The sequence below is a fragment of the Drosophila guanche genome, unplaced genomic scaffold (assembly GCF_900245975.1).
Source record: "Drosophila guanche unplaced genomic scaffold, DGUA_6, whole genome shotgun sequence".
In the NCBI taxonomy this organism is placed as follows: Eukaryota; Metazoa; Arthropoda; class Insecta; order Diptera; family Drosophilidae; genus Drosophila; species Drosophila guanche.
In genome coordinates this window covers 7,291,344-7,303,353 of record NW_022995747.1, presented here as the reverse complement: position 1 = coordinate 7,303,353, position 12,010 = coordinate 7,291,344, and the positions used below count along the sequence as shown (strand labels likewise).

Below are 12,010 nucleotides of genomic sequence, written 5' to 3'. Positions count from 1 at the left end.
TTCGGCTGCCCAAGAAAAGCGGAAAATTACTGGATCTGGCCGCCTGTCTGGGCTCTTGTCTGATTATGCAAATGGCATAAATGCATGAATGTTTTTCATACGAAATATTTCAATCAAAATGCAGATCCCAAAACTCTCGGGGGTCGCCCGCCTCTAAAGAGCTCGTTTCTTTTTTGTCAAAAAGCTGCCAGGGGAAATTTGCATAAATGATAACTCTATCGATCTGAGCCAATGAATCGGCGGAGAGTTGACTTCGCTATAGACAAGAGGGCGTGGTCAGTGAGCCAGTGAGTGGCGTACGTGCGGTGCGTGTCGACTGCGTGTATCTCTCTGGCTGTCCCGCTCTGTCTCTGTCTCTGGGCTCTGTAAAAATTAACATCTCACCTGGGGACAGGTGGAGAGCGAGAGCTACAGCCTCGGCTGGCTGTAGCTGAGGCGTGCCATAACGGCGTGACGTGTAATGGATCCACCGCAGAGGGAAGGTCTTAAGTGAGCTTTTTGGGAATTTCTCGAATATTATTGCCATTTTGGCTGCATATATTTCAGCTTTAATGGAACTTTATATTTTATGGAAACAAACTAATTATACAATACACCTATTTCCCGTGGTTTTAGAGGTTCGGCAATCGTTTGCCTGATCTACAAGTGAACCCAAAGCCAGCCTTTTCCTGTCGTTTGTCGTTTGTCGTTCGTCTGCCCTCCCCCCGTCGTGCAATATTGTTTCAAATCAAGGCAATGTTCGAGTCTAAAACAAGCGCTTAGACAACGGCAAACGGCGGACCACAGCCTGTGGACTACATGAAGTGCCAAATTTATATAACCATTAGATACGATGGTGGTTAACCCAGCCTCAGCATCAGCCTCAGCCTCAGCCTCAGCCAGAGCCCCAGCTAACTCCGCTCCACCCTGTCTAGTAAATGTACCTGTGCCTGTACCCTAACCCCATTTGCATGCGCCGCCTTCATCGTCGTCGTTGCTGCTGACATCGCAACATTTTGTTGCAGCGGCTACCAATTCCGCACTCTGCGGCTAGAGCTGTAGATGGAGTCGGAGTTGGAGCTGAATCCACTTAGTTGCAGCTCGTTTTAGCCCAGTCGCAGTCGCGGACGCAGTCCGTGGCAGCCACTAAGCTTCGCTGCAGGTTGTTCTTGTTGCCGTCGCCTTTTGGTTGTTGCTCGTTGAACGCTGCTTGGATGGTTGTTGGTTGTCATGTACGAAAATTGTAGCGCGCATTGCTGCAGGAAATAGTTCAAACATATCAATTTTATTTTTATTTATGCTAATAAACCGTTAGGCCGCCCGAGTGAATTATTGGCCATACACCTATAAAAAACACAAGCCAGCAAAAAAGGCAACACTCGCGAGCACATGCGCATATCCAAAGCCACGACCCGGCGGCACATGTCGGAGCGCGCCTGCACTCCTTTGGATCGATTGGCATGTGTATCGGCTCGGATCTCTGCTCGGCTCGGGTGAAATCTGCTCATGCACTTTGATTAATCAAATCAAATTAACGCCGCATTCCCACACAAATCAATGCAATTTGCGGTGCAGACTGCCAGACAGAAAAAAAAAAACAAAAAACACAACGAATTGACATCGAAATCGATTTCGGCGTCGGCATAGGCTTCCACACTGGCGAAAGTGTTGAGCGCAACACCCACCCAAAATGGCAGCCGTACCCATTTCCACACCCGGTGGGCGTGCGGTGGTGGTGCTGCTGTCAGTAATGGGCGAGGCCCGCATGCAAAACAAGTGCGACCTAAAACAAACATCAAATTGACTCTGACTTTGCTGCCAGCTGCAAGCGGCACACACTTGCGCGGCCCGAAAAGTGTTACACTTCGCGGGAGATAATTGAAAATGTTCATGGGAAAGCTAACAATAATCTTTACCATGCGATATCCCTTGATCCCTTGATGGATTGCTGGTCTGTTACTTCTTCTTTAGATAATTTTGTTTTAACTGAAGATTTGAATGTAATAATAACCTCTAAATTCGCAGACTTTGACCAGCTTCTCCATCCACTGGCAGTACTTCGTTTAACAAGGGTATAACAAAACGAATCGTGTTGGAGTTTTGCTAGCATTTTCCAGGTTTTCCAGCTGCAGTCTCTTATGGCAATTTGACAAACGACAGGCAGGACTGCCACAAGCACAAGCACAGCAAAAGCAAAGCAACAGCAACAAGCATGGAAAAACCGACAAAAAAGTGGACGTTACATTGGGCTCAGAGTCCATTGGAGTGCTCTGGCCATGTTGTCTGCGCCATTTTTGGGCAACCCCCGACGTCATTATTTGCTGGCATACGAGTGCACATAATTAAAATTGACTCAAGTGTCGCCCGGGTTCGGATCGGAGCAATCGTCACACCCAAATGTTCTGACCAAGAAGGAGATGGAGGCAGTAGGCATGCTGCATAAATTTCAATTGGCAATTGACAGCAGCTTGTTGTTGCAACAAATCTCTGTCAGCCGCATGGTAAAATGAATGTTTATTGTTTGGTAAGTGCCGCAGTCCGTGGCAGCCGAAAAACAACGTCACATTTAATGCATGGCCAGCAATTTATAGAAGCCATTTTCGGCCATTTGATTGAAAGACCCGCAATGGGCGTTCACCTATTGGAAAAGTGTGTACCGTCTGTATGTGTGTGTGTAATATTTCACGTATTTTCGCCTATTAATTTACAACTTTTTAAGCCATCGCCATCGCTTTTGCAGGCAGTAGCTAGCAGCCAGCAGCAGCAGACTGGGCAAACAATTTGCCATGGCCAAAATTGGCAAACAGCTGAAAAATTTCGCATTTCGCATTTCGCATTTGCCTCTTTGTTGTATTTTTTGCATAATTTCCTTTCCTTGCTGGAATGGCATGGCGCATGCCATGGGCCCCCAAAAAGTGAAACTTTCATAATTGCTTGAGAATTTCTGTCTACTACCAGCGGCACACAATCTCCATGGTCACCGCATTACTAACTTTTTTTTACCCATTTTTTTCCAGCTTTCTGGCCAATTAGCAAAGCCCCTGGTCAGTGGCTAACGGTAGCCCGGAGCTCAAGCTCAAGCTCTAGCTCCTGCTGCTGCTGACTGTATGCCTGCTGCTTGCTGCTTGCTTCTGGCTGCTGCTGCTGTGTGGTCCACACGAGTGTTTGCACTACGCATTAACGCCGCTTAGGCCTAAGAGACAAACAAAACAAACAAACAGACGGACATGCGGACCGACGGACAAAGAGAGGGGCAAACAGAGTGCCAGGTGGACAGTGCTGTCCACAGCTGGTGACCAGCTATTAGCCAGGGGCCATCTCCGGGGAACGCCGACTCTTGTCTTGTTTGGGGCAGAGACTGGGCAAAGGCCGCGCCTGATAGAGTATCGCAGCTGCGACCTGGGGCACTGACTCTCTACCGCGCAGTTCAAAGTGTTTGCCCAATGCCAATGTGGCATTTAAAACTAATACGAGCGAGACGACAACGTTTGCTTTTGTCGTTGCTGCCGCCAAGCAGTCTGTTGACTGTTTTCAATACCAAATTGGTGACAGCTAACGCCAACAGCAGCAGCAGCAGCAGCAGTCGGTAGTAGTCGGCAGTCCGCTCTGAGACTGGGTGACTCCGACTCCAAGTCTGTGTTCCCACTCTGACTCCCAGTCTATGTTAGTTTAGTTGTTTGTGCTATGCAAACAATCGACTGCGACTCGGAAGCGAAGACAATCCAGCAGCATAGAAACATGGATACATGGATACATGGATACATGGAAAAATTCTTCAATGTTTTCGGGGGGCGCAACCTTACAGCAAATAGGCTGACTGAAGATGACTGAAGCTGACTGGCAGCCCAACTGTATTGCATGTTCATATACACATATTTATGCATATGCTGGGGCACCACCAACACCGCCCCATCCCCTCCTTAAATTGCATTTGCAGACAACACTCGAGTTGAGTTCATTTCGAGCGCATCTCTCAGCCCACATGTGGTCCACGGACAAAACGTTTCCAACGCCTGGCTTTTCCTAACTGTTTATCTGCATGAGCGCGTTACCATTTTGCACACCATTCCCCTCTCCTCTCCACACGGTTGCAGCCTAAGCTTTTCCATTAGACGGCGGACAAGGCGGCCGCGCACCTGTTTGGAAAATTGTTGCTTATTTATTTTAATTTTTGCTAGACGATATTTTTGTTTTGCTAAATGCATTTCCATATGCCGCCTGGTGCCTTCATTAGTGGGCAAAGTGAAAATCTCCAGCAACATACACATAGATCTGAGATCCTCGTATCATGATCTTGTCGTATGACGGGTCGTTTTCGCTTTTGAACACTTTACGCTTTGGCCAAATGTGACGTCTAATGAAGCATGTGGTCTGAGCCAGAGACTCTCCAGCTTGGCAACCGGTTGTGGGGATTTGAGCCCAAGCCTGAAGCAGCTCCTTCAGAAGAGAAAAATCTGGTAGTCATAAGGCGATAGAGCTCTGATAGGCCCGACCAGCGTGGATACAAAATGTGAGATAACTGGCCAGAGATCCGATGACAGCGCGAGAGAGCGAAAACACAGGTAGCCCCACTGGATACTGAAAGCTGGACACGGGACACTGGGGAATGGCAATGATGACAGCAGAAATGCCTGAGAATCAGTACCAAGCTGCATGGACATGGGTGATGATGATGATGGTACCATCCAGATTCAGATTCAATTTGGGTCTTGGCACTCTCTCACTCTCTCTCTCTGGGAGTCTAATGGTCGGACAGAGCATATAATTCCCCAGCATTCACATTCGCTAACAAGCAATTATATATACTTAATAGCTAAATCCTAACGATTTCCTCCATTAAAGGAGTCTAGTGTGAGTGAGAGAAGGAAGGCATCACGGCTAACGTGCCTCAATTTACAACATGCAAAATGAACAAAATGAAATCGAAGTAGAACCGCTGCACCAGCAACGGCTCCACCATGCGAGTATGCTGGGGACGCACGCTGTGCGCAGGCAATTTATTGTGTGTTTGTTTTAAGCATGGAGCAAGGCACACATGTATCTCACAGATACTTGTACACACTCCGCACTGCCGCAGCAGCGGCAGCGGCAGTGGCAGCAGCGGCAACGGTGCCTGCCCCTAACTGCAAATGTGAGAAAAACACAATTAGCTTTTGGCGGCAGTGCAGCAGGGGACCACCTGCTGCTTGCTACCTCGCCACAAAATCAAAAATACAACAGCACAAAAAATATGAAGAAAAAAATTATTAAAAGAAAAAAACTTTCAACACACGACGCGAAACCTACAAACACAAAATAGGAGCGGTGGAGGGGTTGGAGTAGGAGGACGAGGACGAGGGACACATAGGAAAACTAATTGCACATAGAAGTTGACCGCTGAATAGTTTATTTAAATTTTGCCATAACAAAAGCAGCATGGCAAGTTTAAGGTCAGTTTATCGTGTGATAGGCAAGCCATATGCAACTCCATCCCGATCCCGTTCCCCTACAAGTCGCACAGTCCAACTCCAGCTCCGAATTGCGGCGAGGTTGGGGCCATGGCTGCGGCTCAATAAAACAGCATGCAAATATAAAATACACACACACATACACCCAGAGAAGGAGCGAGAGGGAGAGGGAGAGAGAGAGAGAGAGCCAATAAACCATAGAAAAGCAGGCAACAACACGAGAGCAAATTGAAACTAATCGAGTTTCGGCCAAAAGGCAGCTGCCATAAACATAAAAAATAAAATAAATACAAGTCAGAATCTAAGCAAAGTTTGCAGAGATTGCGATTGGAATAAAAATCACTTTGAATATCGCATAGGTGTGGTCCTAATTACCGATATTAAAGCGGATCTATTTCATCTGGTTGCAGACTCCGACTGCTGCGATTCAATTCGCTGCGATTCATTTCGATTTGATTTGCCACGAGTCCGGTCCGGTCCAGCCCGGTCCGGTCCGGTCCCGGCTCGCTTCAGTTCGTTTCGGTCCGGTCCGGACATGGAAATCAATATGTTAGAGCTCTGGGGGTGCTTTATGGAGGCCCACCGCCAATTGGCGGTGTAAATCTGTTAGAGCCAGCCCAAACGGCACAATCAAAGTAGAGTTCTGCAAATGCAGATGGTAAAATTTGTGCTAATAGCATCAAATGTCTGTAATTTCACTGTGTGCCATTCAATATGCCATTGGTCGAAAGGAGCGCCACGGGTCGGGCATAGGCATAGGCTGTGCTCTGGCCTCTTGTCTGGGGTGGTTCTTATCAAGGCCAGCTGGCGGGTAACCAGATAACCAAGCCCTTGTTTTAATTAAATAGCTGCACATAAAATACAATACACTTAAGCGGAGACTTAAAGAGAAGCTGAGCAGGAAGTGGTCGCCATCAAAGTGTTTCTGGCTCTTGCCTACTTTCGTTGTATCAATTTCACTTGGCCCAATGCCTCCACAATGGCCCATCAGTGTCAGCCTGTCAGTCAGTGAGTCAGTCAGGCAGTCTGGCGGTCAATCCGACTGTCAAAACGCACGCCTATTCATAAGTTGGGCTTAGCATTTAAGGCTCAATTATGGCGCACTTAATGAACTCATCTCCCGGACAGCGCATCAAACAATAACTGCGAAAACTGTCAAAATATTTTCTATCAAATCAAATTGGAGCACCCGTGATGAGGCGTGGGCGGGACTTTATCTCTTGGGTATGCTCTCTGTATGAGCATAAAAGAAAGCAATTAACAATTACAATTTGATCGTTTACCATCTGGTGGGGGAATACTTAACCGGCAAACCATTAGCTAAGTCGACACTAATCCAACAATTGAAACTACTTTCAAATGTTCATCGAGCTCTCTTTGGAGGGAATATTTATACCAAAGTTGTGGCTTTTGATATAAAGTGGATCTTCTCGAGCAAGCAGACACGTTTTGTCTCAGAGAAATTATATGTGAAGAAGATTTTCCAGTCCACTGTGTGAGAGTGAGTTCAAACAGATTTTTAGAATAATTTCTCTGTTCCGCTGAGAAGTAATCTTATGCAATCTAATTTTTGCCTGCTTATTCTTGCATTTTTCTTGCTCAAGCGTCTGATTCATTTGGTTCCCATCTCGGTACCGGCTCAATGACTCTCACCTTGATCTTGGTGCATGACTGGAAGTAGATTCATATACATGTGCACATAAATATGTATTTATTTGTATAAATAACACACCCAGGTTCCTGGTCGACAGCCGGCCAAGCCGTGTGTGTGTGCTACTATGCATAGAATTACGAGAACGAGAACGAGTACGAGTATTATCGGAGGTACGGTATGGGATACACATATGGATTTTACCGTTTTAGGCATTCGGTCTAATTGATTGTTTGTGGTTGCCGGCCGCCACCTACTGACCTTCACATTGAGCAGTGTCAGGCGACAGCGGACAGTATCCGCAAGTCGATCGGTCGCTAGGTCCGTCGATCCATTGGACTGGCAGACAGACGTCTCGCCGTCTAGCTCGTGCTCGGTGTCGGGGAGTCGGGACCGGAGCGGACCGGATCGCTTGGATCGTACCGGGGCTGGTCCAAGATCTGGTCTCTAGCATTGGGGAACAAAAATCTGATACGACCACACAATGGGCGCGTTAGATTGCTAATCGATTTGCTGCTCATTCGCTTTTTATTACGTATTCAAACTGGTGCAATTACCACTTGGAACTCGTATGCCATAAAAGTGGGTGTGGTCCCAACGCGAACCCCTCCCCCCCACAGCCACTGCTTCAGCCGTAGTATTAGTTTTTCTTTTTTGCTAAATTGTCTTGCGATGATAATTATAAATGTTTCTACAAAGTGGACACGATCGGAATCGGAGGTTTTTCTACTGCTCTTGTTATAAAGCAATGGAAATTTCTCCGGGTCTTGAATTACGTGCCGGATTTGGAGTGCGACAGCCAGCCATCAACCTGCGGATCGGATCGGATCGGTTCGGTTGGGCGAGGGTAACTCGAAACCTTCTTTCACAATGATTTTTCATTCAGTTATTTGCCCTGCCTTGCCACGCCATGCCACGCCATGGAATACCTTGGTATGCAGATATTTGCAACCATCGCAGAGCAACCGCAGTGGGCAAACACTTGCTGCCTGGTTGGCTACCGGGTCTGGGACTCTGTCCAGTTATCTCTCTCTCTCTCTCTCTCTCTCTCTCTCTCTGTCTCTCTCTGGGCCGCGTCTTGCCAATCACTCAATCAAAACGTCACTTGGCGTGGCAGTTTTGCGTGGCGTTTGCTGGAAATTGAAATAGAAACGTCAGAATTTCTGCTCTAATTATAAGGCGGTATGTTTTACGTACTAGCCAAGTTTCTTGACTCCTCCGGTCCGATTGTCCATTTGTCCGTTTGTCTATGTTTTTTCTGTTTCTTTTTTTCCCCTCAATGAGTATTTTTTTGCAGTTTTTGCTGTTTTGTTTTACAGTCTGCGCTTTGGCTTTGGCTTCCATCCGTCTCAGTGTCTGTCTGTGGCTGTGCCAGTGTCTGTTGCAAGAAAGATTATGCTTTGATGCACTCACGTTAAGCTCACTTTACAGTTACAATTATTGTTTAATATCGTGTAGCCGCAGAAGACCCTAGAGACCCGCTCGGCCGGCATTTGCAACACTTGCCGCACTTTGTTGCAATAGGAGCTGGAGCTGGAGCTGGAGCTGTAGCTGGAGCTGAAGCCAGAGCCGCTGCTACTGGGCTAAAATTTCATTTACAATTATTATGCATTAATTGCGGGTGGGACGATGAGTCTCATATGTCTCTCAAAACTCATATGTCCGATATGCTGAACCTGCTGGAACCACTGCAGCCACAGTGGTCCACCCATGGGTCAGTTTCCCAATCGTAAAGACCACAAGGAAAAGCACAAAACGCAAATTGTTTTAGATTGCCCAAAGCGGCGAATTATTTGCAGTATGTTGCCAAGTTTTGTGTCGCTGCTGATTATATAAATCGGTGCAGAAATTGCCTGTAAAATCAGCTGCCTGTTGGCACCCCTGCAAACCCCTACCTCCCTCTTCCAGCATCTATCTAACTATCTGTCCTCACTCTAATGCACGACACGTCGGTGGCAGCCTCTGGTCAATTGTCTGCCGCACATTTGCTGGGCACGTGATTGTTGTCAGGTGGAGCCTGCTACAGCAGTGGCAGGCTATTTCTGGTGCTCTTTGGGTATTTTCAACATGTGTACAAGCCGACTGCAGTCTCTTGTTTTGCTTTGAACTAACTTGAAAGTAGAAGGAGATTCGTGTCAAGAAAGGCTGGATAATATAACAATATTCTTTTGAGTATTTTCTGTAGAAGAAACTATTTCTTTGGGTAACAAATTAGGGTAAATTTGAGTTTATGCTGCCAGTTCCCTTCCTCTCTGACCCAACCCGATTAAACTTGCATCAACTGCCAGTTTCGGGCCCAAATCAACGTTTTACGGTGTTGCAGTTGCAGTTGCTTGCTGCAATCCGCTGCTTGAAATCCGAAAAAAAAAACTATTTTCGCGCTTTGCGAGCGTGTCAAAGAATTGGTCATTGTTTGTAATTATGAAAATTGCTTAATTGTTGCCTAACTCCCGGTGGCAGTGGCAGCAGCAACAGCAACAACAATTGCACTTGCAGCGTGGCAAAAATTTGGCCAGACATTTGTGTTCGTTGTTGTTGTTGTTGCTGCTTAAGTGGCAAGGCTTAATTGTTAATAATTTGTGTTATAATTCTGGCGCAGAGTGGCAAATTCTGTTGCTAAATTATTAATTGCAATAATATTTAGCTGCAATCTTTTGGGTGTATCTGCATATATTTTCGATATAGTTTTCTGCTTTGTGTGTAGAGTTCCTTGGCCTGCCAGTGGGCTGCGCCCAGTTTTTTTCCTCTGTTTATTGCCGCTTGACTAAGCAAACTTATAAACTAAGCGAACATACAGCCATAGGATACCTACACAGACATCATATGTATGTGAGTGTGTTTATAGTCCAGTTTTCTGGTTGTTTTATGACCCAGTCGTACGGACAAACGAAACAGAAATGAAGCAAAAAAAATTGGTTTTTAATTATTATTATTGTTAATGCTGCAGTAACTGTTATTTTTGTTGCTATTTCCAAGGAATGCCCCCCGCCCTAATGAGCAATTTCAGTTGAAATTCTTGCGAGTGCGCTGCTGCTGCTGCTACTGCTGCTGCTGGCTCGCTTCTGGCCAGCAATTAAACGTTACTCATTCGACCCTGTGGCGGCCGCCCCGCAAATTAAGCCAAATTAAGGCGGCTTATTATGACAAAACAACAACAACAACAGCCAACCTGTAGGGGGATCTGGTTCATTGTGTGTGTGAGTGGCTAAAACAGGTAATTAAAAGTGCTCCCACCTCTGCCGCGACAGTCGCGCTTTTTGTCATATGATTTATAATAAGTAAGTAAGTAAGTTTTGCATAGATTTATTGACTTACTTTGGCTCCCCCAAGCGGAGCAGGAAGAATGCCGTGTGCTGTGCGCAGGAAATGCCAGCCAGTGCACTGCAAATAGTTTCAAAGTGAAAAATCATTAAAGCGATATAATTAATACAAATCAGCACACTTAACATATAAGTACACCCCGGCTATAGATATAAAGATACTCGTACTCCCGTAGTTCGGCTCGGTTCGGTTTCAGCTATTGGCATGCCCGGCACGCAGAGCAATTTCAATTAGACATAAACGCTGGAGGAGCTGCAGCTGGATTCAGACGATGTCTACGATTGCGGCCGAAAGTGTTTAGTTGGCAATTACATAAAATAAGGAGCAACTTCCACCAACATCAACAACATCACCAGCAGCCAACGGTCTTCGGTCTGCCATGTAACGGCCACAGATGCTGTCTCCGTTTACTCTCTTTATGCAATCCACGAATTAACATGTTCCACAGCCAAAAGCCAACGCACAAGTCGCAGCCTGCCTGCCTGCCTGCCTGCCTGCCTACTGCCCAAGATGCTGTCATCAGACACATAGATACAGCCTCAACTGCAACTACATGCACATGTCTGTGTGAGTGTGTGAGTGTGCCTTGCCTTGCTCTGGTTTCAACGGAAAATGCTGGCTGCTGGCTGGGCCTACAGGTGCCTGCCTGGCAACGCCCATTGCGTGTGGTGTGGCCAAAGGCGGCTAGAAGTCCCCCGCCAAGTCCCCCAGTTAAGCGGCAGAGCCAGGCTGCCGAACAAGTGCGTGAGTAGAGCAAACAGAGGCGTGGCCGGGAAGAGGGATCATCCTCATGGCAGGCACATTATTCTGAGCCATTCCTGAACAGTCCCTTCCCCTATTGGCATCTCTGTGCACCTGTCGAGCGCCCCACTGCGCCGCCTGTGTCCTGGCGCCAAAAAAGAAGCGACAACGGGGCGACTGGCGCTAAATGGCTTTCGCCATATAAATGTCTTCATTGCGTATGAGTGATGGGGTAGCCATGGCCATGGCCATACGGCCAACAGCCTCTCGCTCTGCACCATTCCCTCTGTGGCAGACACACGCAGCTCTCTCGGAGTCACCTGTTGACGCATTTGGGTGTTGATTTTTAATTTATGCGCTTTTAATGTGCGAGAAAACATGCATTTAAAGTGAATTTATTATGAATAAAAGCGCAACATTAATTACGATCGGCCGGCCGAGGCGCAACAAAAAAAGAGGGAGCTCTGCCGTGGGACTTTGGGGCAGGTCAGAAGGCTGTTTTTGGGCATATTGCCCAACACGATCTGTCCACATCCTGTATAGATGGAATGAGGGTGAAGACGTGGAGAGCAGTGAGCAGAGGGAGAGGGCGAGGGCGAGGCGGTGCAGAGGCGCACGACTCTGAATCTGAATCTGACTCTGACTCTGACTGACGTTGCAACACTTTGGCACGCATGCGCGGCATTTTAATGCGCAAAGTGCGCTGCTGCCAACAACGAAACACGCAGCACGCCCACTTTTTCTTGGAGCACTGATACATACCATACACCATACAGATCTTGGGGACTTTTAGGAGACACACACACACACACACACACAGACACATACCGTACACACATTTACGCAGGTAGAGTCTGGGAGATTTATTATT

At 47.0% G+C, this 12,010-nt stretch overlaps 1 protein-coding gene across 1 annotated transcript in view; it reads right to left on the bottom strand.

Annotated features, from left to right (window-relative positions):
- The window catches only part of LOC117583366 (box A-binding factor), a 67,402-nt gene that overhangs the window by 35,383 nt on the left and 20,009 nt on the right, over nt 1-12,010 (bottom strand). Inside the window, exon 2 of the mRNA XM_034271646.1 lies at nt 10,393-10,458. The gene's annotated coding sequence lies outside the window, so the exon portion shown is untranslated. The remainder of the gene's footprint in view (nt 1-10,392; nt 10,459-12,010) is intronic.